This window comes from Ovis canadensis, chromosome 10, assembly GCF_042477335.2.
Source record: "Ovis canadensis isolate MfBH-ARS-UI-01 breed Bighorn chromosome 10, ARS-UI_OviCan_v2, whole genome shotgun sequence".
Classification (NCBI taxonomy): Eukaryota; Metazoa; Chordata; class Mammalia; order Artiodactyla; family Bovidae; genus Ovis; species Ovis canadensis.
In genome coordinates this window covers 22,316,756-22,331,542 of record NC_091254.1, presented here as the reverse complement: position 1 = coordinate 22,331,542, position 14,787 = coordinate 22,316,756, and the positions used below count along the sequence as shown (strand labels likewise).

At 34.4% G+C, this 14,787-nt stretch overlaps 1 non-coding gene across 1 annotated transcript; it reads right to left on the bottom strand.

Annotated features, from left to right (window-relative positions):
• Positions 1-1,536: 1,536 nt before the first annotated feature.
• Positions 1,537-1,643, bottom strand: LOC138447014 (U6 spliceosomal RNA). The gene has a single exon (XR_011259651.1). It is a non-coding gene; the product is annotated as a U6 spliceosomal RNA (small nuclear RNA).
• Positions 1,644-14,787: the final 13,144 nt, after the last annotated feature.

Here is a 14,787-nt window from a genome sequence, read left to right as displayed (position 1 = left end):
ATTTATCAAAGCAACTGCACAATTTTACTTTCAAATTTCAAGTCATTACAGTTCCAATTTCCCCACACCCGTTTTATTATTTGTAGTTTTCCTTTTTTAAATTTATTGCAGTTTTAAATTGATTGCAGTTTTAAATTGTTTACAGTTTTAAATTGATTACGGCTATCAGGAGTAAAGTGGTATGTCATTATGTTTTTGCTTTACATTTCCCTCATCACTACGGGTGCTGAGTACTTGTCTTTGTTGGTCGTTTGTATACATTCTTTGGGGAACTGTGTATTAAAGTTCTTTGCCCATTTTTGGTTGGATATTTTCTTTTTGGTCGAGTTTATAGAGTTCTTTACATATTTTGAAAATAAGGACTAGATATTAAGGTAAGGTAAAATAAGGTATTAGATATATGATTTACAGATATTTCCACACATTTTACATGTGGCTTCTCAATTTCTTGATAATGTTCTTTGAATCACAAAAACTTTTTATATGCATGAAGTCTAGTTTCTTTTTTTCTTTCTTTTTTTTTTTGGCAGAGTGGGAGAGGGGTTGCTATGCTTTAAGAATCATATCTAAGAAAGCACCATCTAAACTAAAGCCACAAAGATTTACCCTTATATACATTCTTCTAATAGTTTTTTCACTGTGATATCTTACAAATGTAAAGTCTTTGACCACATTGAGTTACTTTTTATTTGTTGTGAAATAGAACTACAACTTCTTTCTTTTATATCTGGAAATACAGTTGGTCTAGCACCTTTTGTTGAAAAAACTATTCTTTCCCCATTGAATTGTCTCAGTGATTTTTTTGAAAATCAGCTAATGATAGATATATGAGTTTATTTCTGGACTTTCAGTTCTATTCCATAGACTGATATGTCTATTTTTTTATGCCAGTAAAATACTATTTTATTATTGTACCTTTAGCAGAGGTTTTGAAATCAGAATTTTTTAGCTTTCTTAGTTTGTTCTTATTCTTCAAAATGGTTTTATTTATTCTGGAATGTTTTCTTAACATGTAAATCATATGATTAACATGTGAATGACAGGGTTAATTTGTCAGTTTCTGCAGGAAATCCTACTACAGTATTGAGAAGAATGGCACTGAATTTGGGGAGTATTTATTTTATTAATAAGATGCTATACAGTGATTGATACTTGTATATTCACTCAACCTTGAGTCTTTCAGATAATCTTACTAGGTCATGATGTATAATCTTTTCTGCTATATCGTGGGATTTGACTTGTTACTATTTTGTTGAGAATTTTCTGTACTTTTTCATGAAAATGTGTGTTCTATAATTTAAAGATCTTGTGATATCTTTGTCTGATTTTGGTATCAAAGTAATGTTGGCCTCATAGATGGAGTCAAAAATGTTTTCTTCTCTTTCTACAATTATTTTCTTCTTAAGAATTTGAAATAATTGGCCTTAATTCTTTTTAAAATTTTTAATTGGAGCATAATTGCTTTAAAATATTATGTTACTTTCTTCCATACATCAAAATGAATCAACTATAAGTACACATGTCCCCTCCCTCTTGAAAAATATAGAACACTTAACAAATAGGCAGGCCATCCTATTGCAGGGAGCAAGATAATCTTCTTTGTATTATTCCAGTTTTAGCATATGTGCTGCCAAAGACAGCATGATCTTAATTCTTTCTTAAATCCCTGGTAGACTTAACAGTTGAGGCCATCATCACTATCAGGTCTTAGGTGGTTTTTTTTTTTTTTCAGAAACTTTAAAAATTACAAATTCAATCTCTTTGCTCATTAGAGTTCCATTCAGATTTTCGATTCCTTGCTGAATCTGTTTCAGTAGTGTTATAGGAGTTGGGAGTATGGCTATCACTTCAAGATAATCACTTTGTTTCACTTGATATATGCCCAGTAGGGGAATGACTGGGTCATACGGTTCAGCTCAGTTCAGTTCAGCCGCTTAGTCATGTCTGACTCTTTTTGACCCCATGGACTGCAGTATGCCAGATTCCCAGTCCATCACCAACTCCAGAAGCTTGCTCAAATTCATGTCCATCAAGTTGGTGATGTTATCCAACCATCTCATCCTCTGCTGTCCCCTTCTCCTCCTGCCTTCAATCTTTCCCAGCATCAGGGTCTTTGCTAATAAGTCAGTTCTTCAGATCAGGAGGCCAAAGTATTGGAGTTTAATCTTCAGTATGAGTCTTTCCAATAAATATTCAGGACTGATTTCCTTTAGGATGGACTGGTTGGATCTCCTTGCAATCCAAGGGACTCTCAAGAGTTTTCTCCAACACCACAGCTCAAAAGCATCAATTCTATCTTGCTCAGCTTTCCTTGTAATCCAACTCTCATATCCATACATGACTACTGAAAAAAAAAAAAAAAAACCTTTGACAAGAAGGATCTTTGCTGGCAAAGCAATATCTCTGCTTCTTAATATGCTGTTGAGGTTGGCCAGAGATTTTCTTCCAAAGAGCAAGTGTCTTTTGATTTCATGGCTGCAGATTTCACCATCTGCAGTGATTTTGGAGCCCCAGAAAATAAAGTCTGTCATTGTTTCCATTGTTTCCCCATCTATTTGCCAGGAAGTGATGGGACTGGATGCCATGATCCTATGTTTTGAATGTTGAGTTGTAAGCCAGCTTTTTCACTCTCATCAAGAATCTCTTCAGTTCCTCTTCAGTTTCTGCCATAAGGGTGGTGTCATCTGCATGTCTGAGGTTATTGATACTTCTCCCAGCAATGTTGATTCCAGCTGTGCTTCATCCAACCCAGCATTTCTCATGATATACTCTGCATATAGGTTAAATAAGCAGGGTGACAATATACATCCTTGATGTACTCCTTTCACAATCTGGAATCAGTCTGTTCCAAGTCGGGTTCTGACTGTTTCTTCTTGACCTTCATATAGGTTTATCATGAGGCAAGTAAGGTGGTCTGGTATCCCCATATCTTAAAGAATTTTCCACAGTTTTTTCAGATCTACACAGTCAAAGGCTTTGGTGTAATCAATAAAGAAAAAGTATATGTTTTTCTGGAATTCTCTTGCTTTTCTATGATTGAGCAGATGTTGGCAATTTGATCTCTGGTTCCTCTGCCTTTTCTAAATCCAGCTTGAACATCTGGAAGTTCTTGGTTCATGTACCGTTGAAGCCTGTCTCGGAGAATTTTGAGCATTACTTTGCTAGTGTGTTAGATGATGAATGCAATTGTGCAGTAGTTTGAACATTCTTTGGCATTTCCCTTCTTTGGGATTGAACGGAAACTGACCTTTTCCAGTCCTGTGGCCACTGTTGAGTTTTCCAAATTTCCTGGCATATTGGGTACAGCACTTTCACAGCATCATCTTTTAGGATTTGAAATAGCTTAACTAGAATTCCATCACCTCCACTAGCATTATTTTCAGTGATGCTTCCCAAGGCCCACTTGACTTTGTATTCCAGGATATCTGGCTCTAGATGAGTGATCACACTATCATAGGTATCTGGGTCATGAAGATTTTTTTGTACAGTTCTGCTGTGTAATCTTGTATTTATATGGTAGTTCTGTCTTTAATTATTTGAGGAAACTCCATGTTATTTTCTTCAGTGGCTGTCCCAATGTACATCCCCACCAACAGTATACAAGGATTCCCCTTTCTCCACATCCTTGCCAGAACTTATTATCTCTTGCTTTTTTGATGATAACCATTCTGACATGTGTAAGATGATATTTCATTGCACTTTTTTTTTCATTTTCCTGATGTTGAATGATGTCAAACATCTTTTCATACACCTGTTGGCCATTTGTATATCTTTTTCGTTCAAGTTCTCTGCCCAAGTTACAGTTGTAGTATTTGTGCATTTTAAAAAATTATTTAGTTGCATTCATTTCTTATATATTATGTATACTAACTCTTGTTTATAGTTTGAAAATATTTTCTAGTATTTTTAGGTTGCTTTTTCACTCTGTTGATTTTTTCTTTTGTTTATTTTACTGAAGTTTTTAGTTTGATATTGACCCACTTATTTATTTTCCGTTTTGTTGTTGGTGTTTTTGTTGTTACAGCCACATCATATTTGAAGAAGCAGTTACTCTTCCAGTCTTTACTGACTAGACACAGGGAGGAAAATCTTTTTGTCAGTCCTTAGAGATTCTCATGCTTTCTCAGATCTTCTCTAAGATACAATACTTCTTGTTCCTGCTTATGAGGATGTCCTTTAGATTTTATGCCTTCATCTTCCTGGAAAAGGAGATGGAATGCCGACAGCTTTCTCTTGCTTTCCCTTAGGAGGTGAGCGATACTCAAGTGTATGTGGTTTCACCCTGTTTCACAGGGTTGGGGCTGCTTTCTGCATGTGCTCAGTAGCTATCTGCAAAGGCTGGTTCTTGCTGCCACTGGAGAGTGTATGCAAGAAGCCAGTCATGGAGTTGAGGGGGAAGGAGTGTGAGTTGAAAGGAGCAGTGGGGTTACCTGTAGGCCTGTTGGTGGGATTCAAGGTGAGGCCTCCCTATCAGTTCTTGAGCATACTTGCTGATGGAGTCTGCAAAATGTTTAGCATGATCTGTGGGATCTCCAGTATCTGTGTTTCTCCCAGATTTTCCAACCCTAGCTGTGCTACACACTTCATATTTTTAATGGGATGAGAAAGTAATGGATCTCTTTGACAGCATCCTGTGCAACTGGGGAGGCAGGGTTCACTCTCACCTACTGAAGAAATCACAGCCAAGAAGGTCTTGCTTAGTACTGAGCTATGCTGCCTTAGGGTAGGGGAGACTTGGGTAAAGTTAACTGTTTCTCTTACCCTCTCAAATATACCCAATTTCAGACTTCTTGCTCTACTGGCCTCCTGGAATTCCACTGCAATTTCTCCACTGGCTTCCTGAATTCTGCAAAGTCTTCTTCCATCTATGGTGATTGTCAAGATTGGTGTTCTTTGGTGGGAAAATGGTAGAAAGCTCTTTATTTCACCAGCATGATAAAGTCTTATATGTTTACAAAAACATCCTTTAAGATTTGCTTATCTGATATTTGATTTAATTTAAGCTATTTCACCACCGATAATTAACATTATATAAAGATTATAAGATTACACAACTGTATATCTTGCTTAAAACAATGATTTGTAACCATAGCATGTCTAGTATTGTTTTTAAATTGTATTTTAAATAAAAGCATAATTTAAATCAAAGTTTAACATCTTTGCTAATTATCTAATGCTTCAAAATTTGTAAGTTCAAAACAAACCTTTCTGATACTGCCTCTATTTTACAAAATTGTTTTTATATTTAAAAACAATTTTAATATATTTTAAATTTTAACATATTTAATGTATATTTCACATAGGAGATATACATAACAAATTCTACATGTTATATAATTTATTGAGTATATATGAGAATTTTTAGCTTTGAATATAAAGCCATTTGTAACACATACACATATGTACTCACATTTATGCTAAACAAAAGAATAATTTCAGGACTATTATTAAGTAGAAAAATACTAATGCTTGTGAAGAGGCTATAACAAGGACTAATAAGCATGAAGTAAATGCATGCTATTTTTATTAATAGCAGAAGTGTTTATGCACATATATTTAAAAATATGATTGTGAATTAATGGCATATGGTCCAAAGAAGTATTAGTAATTATCATTCATTTGTGTTGACTGAGAAATAGTGAATGAGCAGGCAGGAATAGGATGCAAATTATATGCTTTTCTACTGTCCCTACTTTCAGTACTTTATTCATTTTTTTTCATTTTACAGTCACTGATGCCTTTGATATTAACCCAATTTTATTAGTTATTCCTACATTGTTTGTGTATCTATTTTCTTTCTTTTATCTTGTTATTTATGAAGTAATTGAAATATTTTAGTATTAAATTTATTTGCAAAATCTTAGTCATCTTATGCAGATATTTCATTTTTATTAGAAATTCTTGATTGAAAATTATTTTCAGAGAACAAAAAACTAAATAATTGAATTAACATGTTGAAAGAGCTCATATTATAGAAAGTGAACACCTGAAACTAAACTAATACTAGTTAAAAAAAAAAAGCCAACAGAACTGTGGAAAGTTTAATATATTTAAAACTGGGCATAGGGGTAGGAAAGGAGAAAGAATATTTCTTCAGCTTTCATTTATTCTAACAGTCACAATTGTACTTCAATATGAAGTTGCTTTTACAGAGGAACAGAGTCATTAAGGAACCAGTTATTTCCAAAGAAAATGAGAGTGAAAGTGAAAATCCTTCCAGATCAGCTTTTCCTTCTGAGGAATTTTTTTTTTTGGGGGGTGGGGGGCAGTGAAAAAGAAACACCCTTCCTCAAATACTTAAACTTCAGCCACTAATGGACAATGATATGACCACAATTTATTTAAAGCACTTTTTTCTCAGGCCAAAGGAAACAGCTAAGCAATGACCTGGGTAATTTTTAATTTATGTTTTAATACTAAGCAACAATAAACTTGCCTACAGATCATTTAAACTAGACAACTAAGCAAAACTTTTCTGCACTTAAAATAGTACCTGACACAAGGGAGGTCCTAATAAATGCATCTCAAATTACTAACTACTCAATATATATTTTCCATGTCACAATCTAAGTAGGAGGTTTTGTCATTCATTATTATTGGAGTCACTGCATTGATATACTGTTTCTGACATGACAATAACTCGAACAGACAAAGCAGTCTGATCTTCTGATTTCAATCAGCATCATTGTGGAATCTGTCTATATCTGAAAGTTACATGGCACCACTTCAAGTAAGGACTTTTTTTATAACCTAATGGAAACTGATCTAGTATGGCTGGAAGGGATCTCTACCTAACAAAATGATTACTACTATGTTTGCAGGTCTCAGCCTCTTGCTACCATTACATAAATAACAATTCCATTTTTCAAAATGTTACTGTCACATTCTGACTAGGAAAAAAAAAAACAAAACACCAAATCTATAAATACCATTATTTCTTCATTTATCTTGTATTTATTTGCATATATTATTTTAGGAAAGCTAAAACTTAGGAAAACTTAAAAATAAGAAAGGAAATTCTATAACTTAGAGACACTGTTGATAAGTCACAGATTTTAGTATGCAATCAACTCCTTATCCATGTGTATTTGTGGAATTAACTTGTATAGATCAGAAATGAGACTAAGTGAGGCTGACTTACGGCAGAGGCCACAGCCTTCCAGGTCTTCAGGGCACAGTAGTTTTCTGTTGCTGACACTTGTCAGAATCCTCTGGTGTCAGGTGGAGTTCTGGGTAATGAGGCTGCTGGTAGCACCTAGGAGCACTGTTGTGCTTGGGATAGATTTGAGTCCCTGATCTGTCACTAACTACAACTGTGACCTGGGACAAGTTACTTAAATATCTTAGTTTATTTTCTCAGAGGGCATATTGGCTTAATAAAGACTTAAGATCTGTGTAATCATAATTTGTCATGATTACAATAAACATTAATATATGGTCTTTAACTATAAATTACTACTACTGTTATTAGTAGTAATATTGCTTCATGATTTACATAAGACATAGAACCACTTTGGAGAAAGAACAAATCCAGTTTAACATACAAAACCTGCACAAAATTATCCTATTCTTGTTTACTTTGATGTACTATATTATTTTCTATTTAATATTTTTATTTCAGCTAAAATTTTCTAGTGATGTTTTATTCACAATGTTTATTATACATCTATTACTGTCTCATAACCCAAGATATGTAAAGCTATATTCTAGAATAAACTGTATTTTATACTAGGAGCCAAAGTATGAGAACATGTGTTGGAAATAACATATAAAGAAAGATAAGAGTAGTTACTTTCAAGTATTTAGAGATAAATTGTAACACACTGTTAGTAAAGAGTGCGGTGATTAAAAAAAAGTGATTGATTTATCTAAAGATGGCAAATTGTTGTCAGAACAAGCATTAACAAAGACAGTGAGAACAGTGAACATGGAGTATGCACTACTATAAAAGTATCTGTGGTAACAGAGAAACCTTCCCTGGCTTTTCAGGTCCACTTACAAAGTTTAGTGAAAGGAAAGTCTACTGGGAAAATTCTAGACTTTTGTTACTCACATTGATGGAAACTTATGCAATTGGAATTTAACATTTAAAGCTAACTTTTATACAGTACACTATTGTTGCTGTTTGATCACTCAGTCAGATCTGACTGTTTGGACCCCACGGGCTATAGCCCTCCAGGATTCCCTGTCCTTCACCATCTCCCAAAGCTTGCTGAAACCAATGTCCATTGAGTTAGTGATACCATCCAATCACCTCATCCTCTGTGGCCCCCTTCTCCTCTTGCTCTCAGTCTTTCCCAGCATCAGGGTCTTTTCCAATGAGTCAAATCTTCACATCAGGTGGCTGAAGTATTGGAATTTAAGCTACAGCATCAGTCCTTCCAATGAATATTCAGGGTTGTTTTCCTTTAGAAATGACGGGTTGGATCTCCTTGCAGTCCAAAGAACTCTCAAGAGTCTTCTCTAATACCACAGTTCAAAAGCATCAATGCTTCAGTGCTCAACCTTCATTATAGTTCAACTCTCACCTCGTGATATACTATAATACATTCAAATGAAATATGTTTAACATATCAGTGAAGAAATTCAGTTGAATACACACATGTGTACACACACGCAATCACAACACACATCTGGAATTATTTTTTCTTTATTTTTAATTTACACTTACCAATAAATGTAAGCATTTCTTCCATGCTGCTGCTGCTAAGTCACTTCAGTCGTGTCCAACTCTGTGTGGCCCCAGTGACGGCAGCCCACCAGGCTCCCCTGTCCCTGGGATTCTCCAGGCAAGAACAGTGGAATGGGTTGCCATTTCCTTTTCCAATGCATGAAAGTGGAAAGTGAAAGTGAAGTGGCCCAGTCGTGTCCGACTCTTAGCGACCCCATGGACTGCAGCCTACCAGGCTCCTCCATTCATGGGATTTTTCAGGCAAGAGTACTGGAGTGGGTGCCATTGCCTTCTCCATAACCATATAGTATTCTTTATTTTAGTAACATATACAGGTAAATGTATCATAATGTATTTACCCAAAACCTATTGTTTGTTATTCATCTTTTTCTCATTCTTTAGTGTTAATACAATGATATCGTGCCTTTCTATAAGATAAAATTTTGTGAAGAATATAGCTTTTATTCTAAGAATAATTCCTAAAAATAATTCCACGGTCAATTGAAAATAAAGTTCTGACCAATTTTTCCCCTAATCTTGGCATTATACTTAATTGAATATTTTAATTACTCATTTATATGATTAAGATAAGTTTGAACAGCACTTATAGCAAATTCTACATATATATTGGGCATCACATGCATACAAAAGGGGAAAAGAAATAAGGAAGGAAGGAAAGAAGGGACATATGGGAGAAAGAAAGGGAGGGAGAAGGGGGGCAGGAGGAAAGAAGGGAGAATTCTGATGATGAATAACTAATAAACAACATGTAACTGTTGGACTCTAATTGCAATCTCAGAACAAATATTGGTTCTTTGAGTAGGACCAAAAATCTGATTACATTTCACTATATTAACTGTCAGTTGAGATGCATGTTCTTAGAGAACAATGTGATTCTTACTTATAATGACATAAAAAAAAGAAATGATGATTTTTAAATAGGACACAATTTTTCAGTCATTATTGAAATGATTATGAAGAAAAGATATTATTAAGACTATTGATACTACTTTTAATGCTAAAAATAAAACTTATTTTAAAATAAAAATTAAATAGTGAATTTTTCTTAAATGGAAAGTAAGAAGTGTTCTAGTGTTTCTCTATTGTGTCTTACCATGGTCCATACTTTGTGATAATGGAGAAAAAAAGCAAATAGCCCATAGGAGAAAAGTTGAAATAATGAAAAATCTTGCCTTGATAATTTAAATTAAATGTATTATTTTGTATAAAGTTAAAACTTTATAAGAAAGTGCAAGGTGATTTGAAAGGATTATCTGTAGATATTATTTAAAATAACTGCTTACATTTTAGCAGTGTAATGTTTTATGGAACATTTGAAGCAAATTTCTGATACCATACATATCACTTTCATGGGCTTTTCAAGTGGAAGTGAAGTGATGTGAAACTCGCTCAGTCATGTCCAACTCTTTGCAACCCTATAGACTATATAGTCCATAGGTTTCACTAGGCCGGAATACTGGAGTGGGTAGCCTTTCCCTTCTCCAGGGAATATTTCCAACCCAGGTCTCCTGCACTTGCTGGTGGATTCTTTAGCAGCAGAGCCACAAGGGAAGCCCAAGTACTGGAGTGGGTACCCTATCCCTTCTCCAGTGGATCTTCCCAACCCAGGAATGGAACTGGGCTCCCCTGCATTGCAGGTGGATTCTTTACCAAATGAGCTATGGAGCTAGTGGTAAAGAGTTTGCCTGCCAATGCAGGAGACATAAGAACCACATGTTCTATCCCTGTGTGGGGAAGATTACCCTGGAGGAGGGTGTGGCAACCCACTCCAGTATTTTTGCCAGGAGAATCCCATGGGCAAAGGAGCCTAGCAGGCTGTGATTCACAGGGTTGTAAAGGTTCAGACATAACAGAAGCGAATTATGCATTTTACTTTTGTTTATTGTTATGTTATTTTGCTTAGGATTGATTTTATGAAAATTGACACTGATTGCTAACAGTAAGTTTACAATTTGCTTTTCAGTTATATGGGGCTCCAAGTGATGATGTGTGTTAATTCAGGTGCAGTAATCTGATAGTGAAAGGATATAGAATGGAAAAAATAAAATAGTGGCCTTAAGCTCTTTGTGCAGATTATTCATAAACATAATTTGAAAGGTCTGATTTCCTCTTTATCGCCCCCTTCAGAAAAATTCTCTATTTAAAAAGAGTTAAGCATCTTAAGGGAAATGTATTTTTATTCTTTACCAAAATCAAATTAGTTTTAAGGCAATTATTCACCACAATTTAACAAAATTGTTACAAAATATCTAACCATCAGCATATATATTGCATTTCATGTGTTCTAAAGATCTCTTCAGCAGCAAGGAAGGAAAATTGTTTATTTTGTTTAGATTGCATCAATCAACAAAGTCAAGATTCTGATAGAAATTTACTATTTATCCTATCACAAAATACTTTGGAAGATTAATACCACTTAATAAGCTTCAATAAAGGTAGGCTCCTACACCCATGAAGTTGTGTCAGGCAGTGATAGCTTCAAACCTTTTCCCCAGCGGAACAGATGTGGAAAATAGATCCTCACAAAATTAAAAAAAAATCAGTTTCATATTCTGATATCAGTAGATTAATTCCAGATTTGCTTCCAGTTCAAAACAATTTGGGAGTGCTCTGGTATCTTCAATAACATCAAATTATTTATTAAGATGAATCATGGAGTAAAAGTCTCCTTGCTTCTTTCACTGTTGTTATAAGCTGCTCAGTGAAGCTGAACAGTAATGAACTATGAATAGCAAAACAAATATGAATGATTTGTACTTGATTAAAACAAATCTGTGGCAACCAGAAACAAAACGCAATACAAAAATATTATACCTTTGGATATGTAAAACCATGTCATTGAAAAACTCATGGCTATACCATAAAATAAACTTTATATCTGTGGTGTTGAGAAGTCACGTTTCATGTAACAGAATATCACACATCTGGGCATAAATGTGACTCTCCTGCATAATCTGTAATTCAAAATTATTTCTGTTCTATGTATATTTTAAACTACTATGGTACTGTGGCTCTTTTCTGTGGTAAACAATAAAATAAAATTCATTAAAAAGAAGCTTCAAATTCTGGGTCTAGTGAATGTTTCATCCGATTATTTTCTCACTATTTTTTCAGTGTGCAATATGAGGTGTGATACATTAAGAAATGTAATATCCATATGAACGTTATGAAATATAGTAAAATGAGCACATGTGAACTCTCATATTTAAAAACTAGGTATCCCATGACCTTGAAACTACTTGTATGTTTCTGTTATCATCCTGTCTCATAAATTTTGTCTCTAACTTTTCCTTACTTACATTTTGACATTTCAATTTGATCTAATTTCAAATTTACAGAAAATTTCACAAAGGGTTACAGGGAATTCTTATGTATTCTTCAACCAGTTTTGTATATTGCTTGCGTGTTCTTCTTTTTGATTACATATGCATGCATATCATTCTAAATAAACCATTTGAGGATAAGTTAAAGACACTGCATATGCCATTAATCCTATATACTCTGTGTCTTTCTTAAGAATAAGGGCATTCTCTTAAATATCTACTGAACAATTATCAAAAGTGGAAAACAATATTGAAACAAAACTATAGTTAAATTCTGCCTATACCCAGATGTAATCAAGCATCTCAACAATGCATTTTATGATAATTTTCTCCTTGTAATTATAAATTGAATCCTAAATCACTTTTTCTATTTAAGTGTCTGTTCTGCTTAATTTCCTAAACTTGTTTTTTTTTTTTTTTTTTAGTATAGGCCAGTTATTTTGTAGACTACCTCTTAATTTATTTCATCTTGATTAGATTTACTAATGTGTATATTTGTTAGGAGTTTCATAAAAGTAGTGTCTTTCTCAGTATCTCATATCAACATGCATTAAATAGTATTTTATTTCAGTGGTACTTTTCAATATGTTTTAAAGTTTGAACCTACTAGTTTCTAATGCACTATTACATTTACCACTATTTAATTAATAAATATTTGGGGGGAAGTTACTTTGAGCATCTTTTTGCTCATTTTAATTTTATACCATGTATTGATGTTTTTATAACTCCTTTAAAATTAACTTCTATGTTTATTATTTACCATTGTACAACAAGAAAGAACATTCTTTCTCCCATTTATTTATTCCTTTAATCATGCATATAGTAATCTCATGGGTGCTTACTTTATCCAGGGATAATAAATAACTATTGATGTTCAATGTTCAAGTTCTTCCACAAATGGCAACTCAGAACCACTGCAGACTAGCTCCTGTTTTATGGCCATGTTACATTATTATTTGAGAACTGTCTTGCTTTCTGGAATAGCATGATTTTTCAGGCTCATTTGCTATGTTTTCTGACTCAACACTGAAATCAGTATTTCCTCCAACGACTTTTAATTCTTTCAATAGAGGATGCTACTTAGAAACTGAATTATGAATCCCGGGTCCTCTCACTGTTACTCGCATGACACTACTTCTAGACAAACTTGAGTGTGGCCTCTCTCTCTCTCCCTCACACATACACACAGGCTCACTTCTTAATGATACCTCCATTTTCAATCCAAAAGTACACAATACCTTTTAGACTTTCCCTATTATATATTTATAACTTCCTTTTCTAACAGCAAGAAACCAGGAGCCCTTTGCTCTTAAATTATTTCTCATTCTTTGTGACCCCATGGACTGCAGCCTACCAGGCCCCTCCGTCCATGGGATTTTCCAGGCAAGGGTACTGGAATGGGGTGCCATTGCCTTCTCTGATATTTTCTCATTAACTCAAAGCTAAGAGTTGCAGAAGGTAATTTTAGTTCAGTTCAGTTCAGTCGCTCAGTCTTGTCCAACTCTTAGCAACCCCATTAATTGCAGCACACCAGGCCTCCCTGTCCATCACCAACTCCTGGAGTTCACGCAAACTCACGTCCATTGAGTCAGTGATGCCATCCAGCCATCTCATCCTCTGTCGTCCCCTTCTCCTCCTGCCCCCAATCCCTCCAAAATCACTGCGGATGGTGATTGCAGCCGTGAAATTAAAAGACGCTTACTCCTTGGAAGAAAAGTTATGACCAACCTAGATAGCATATTCAAAAGCAGAGACATTACTTTGCCAACAAAGGTCCGTCTAGTTAAAGCCATGGTTTTTCCAGTGGTCATGTATGGATGTGAGAGTTGGACTGTGAAGAAAGCTGAGCATCAAAGAATTGATGCTTTTGAACTGTGGTATTGGAGAAGACTCTTCAGAGTCCCTTGAACTGCAAGGAAATTCAACCAGTCCGTTCTAAAGAAGATCGGTCATGGATGTTCTTTGGAAAGAATGATGCTAAAGCTGAAACTTCTGTACTTTGGCCACCTCATGAGAATAGTTGACTCATTGGAAAAGAAGGTACTTTAAATAACAAAGTGTGAATCTTAAACATACATAATGTTAGATAACTAATCTACTTTTTTTATACAGAGTTTTTACATATGCCCATACCATAAATTTTCCCAGGCTGATTCTATATAAAAGAAGTTATTTCTGTGTTTTTTGTTTTGTTTTAACCAGAGACATTGCCTTTCATTCTTTCAGATTTTCATATAAATAGAAACATCCAGAAAGTAGTTTTTCATATCTGATTTTTTTTCTTTTTATACTGTGAGATTTACCCAACCTGTTACATGCATCAGTAGTTTAGTGGTTTGTTTTATTGCTGAATATTAATATTCTATGATTGGTCTATCAAAATTTCTGTTAACAGCTTTTGAACTGCTTACTATCTAAGGTTCTTATAAAATTTCTAGTCTTTATATGGTCAACAGTGAATCCCTATGAAAAAGACTCTTAGTCATATGATAGGTAAATGTTTGATTTTGTAAGAATCTGATAGAATTTTCCAGTTTGTCATATTTCCTTCCTTCAGCAATGCTTGAAACTATTGGTGTTTTATAGGCTCAATGCATTTGCTGCAGTCAATCGCATTTTAGCCATTCAGAAAAATGGTACCTCATAGAGATTAGCTTGCATTTCCCTAATAATGCTAGCAACACTCAGCACATTTTTATTTTATTGACTGTGTATATTTTCCATGATGAAGTCAATTCAAATATTTTGCCCGTTTTGGATTTTTTTGTACAG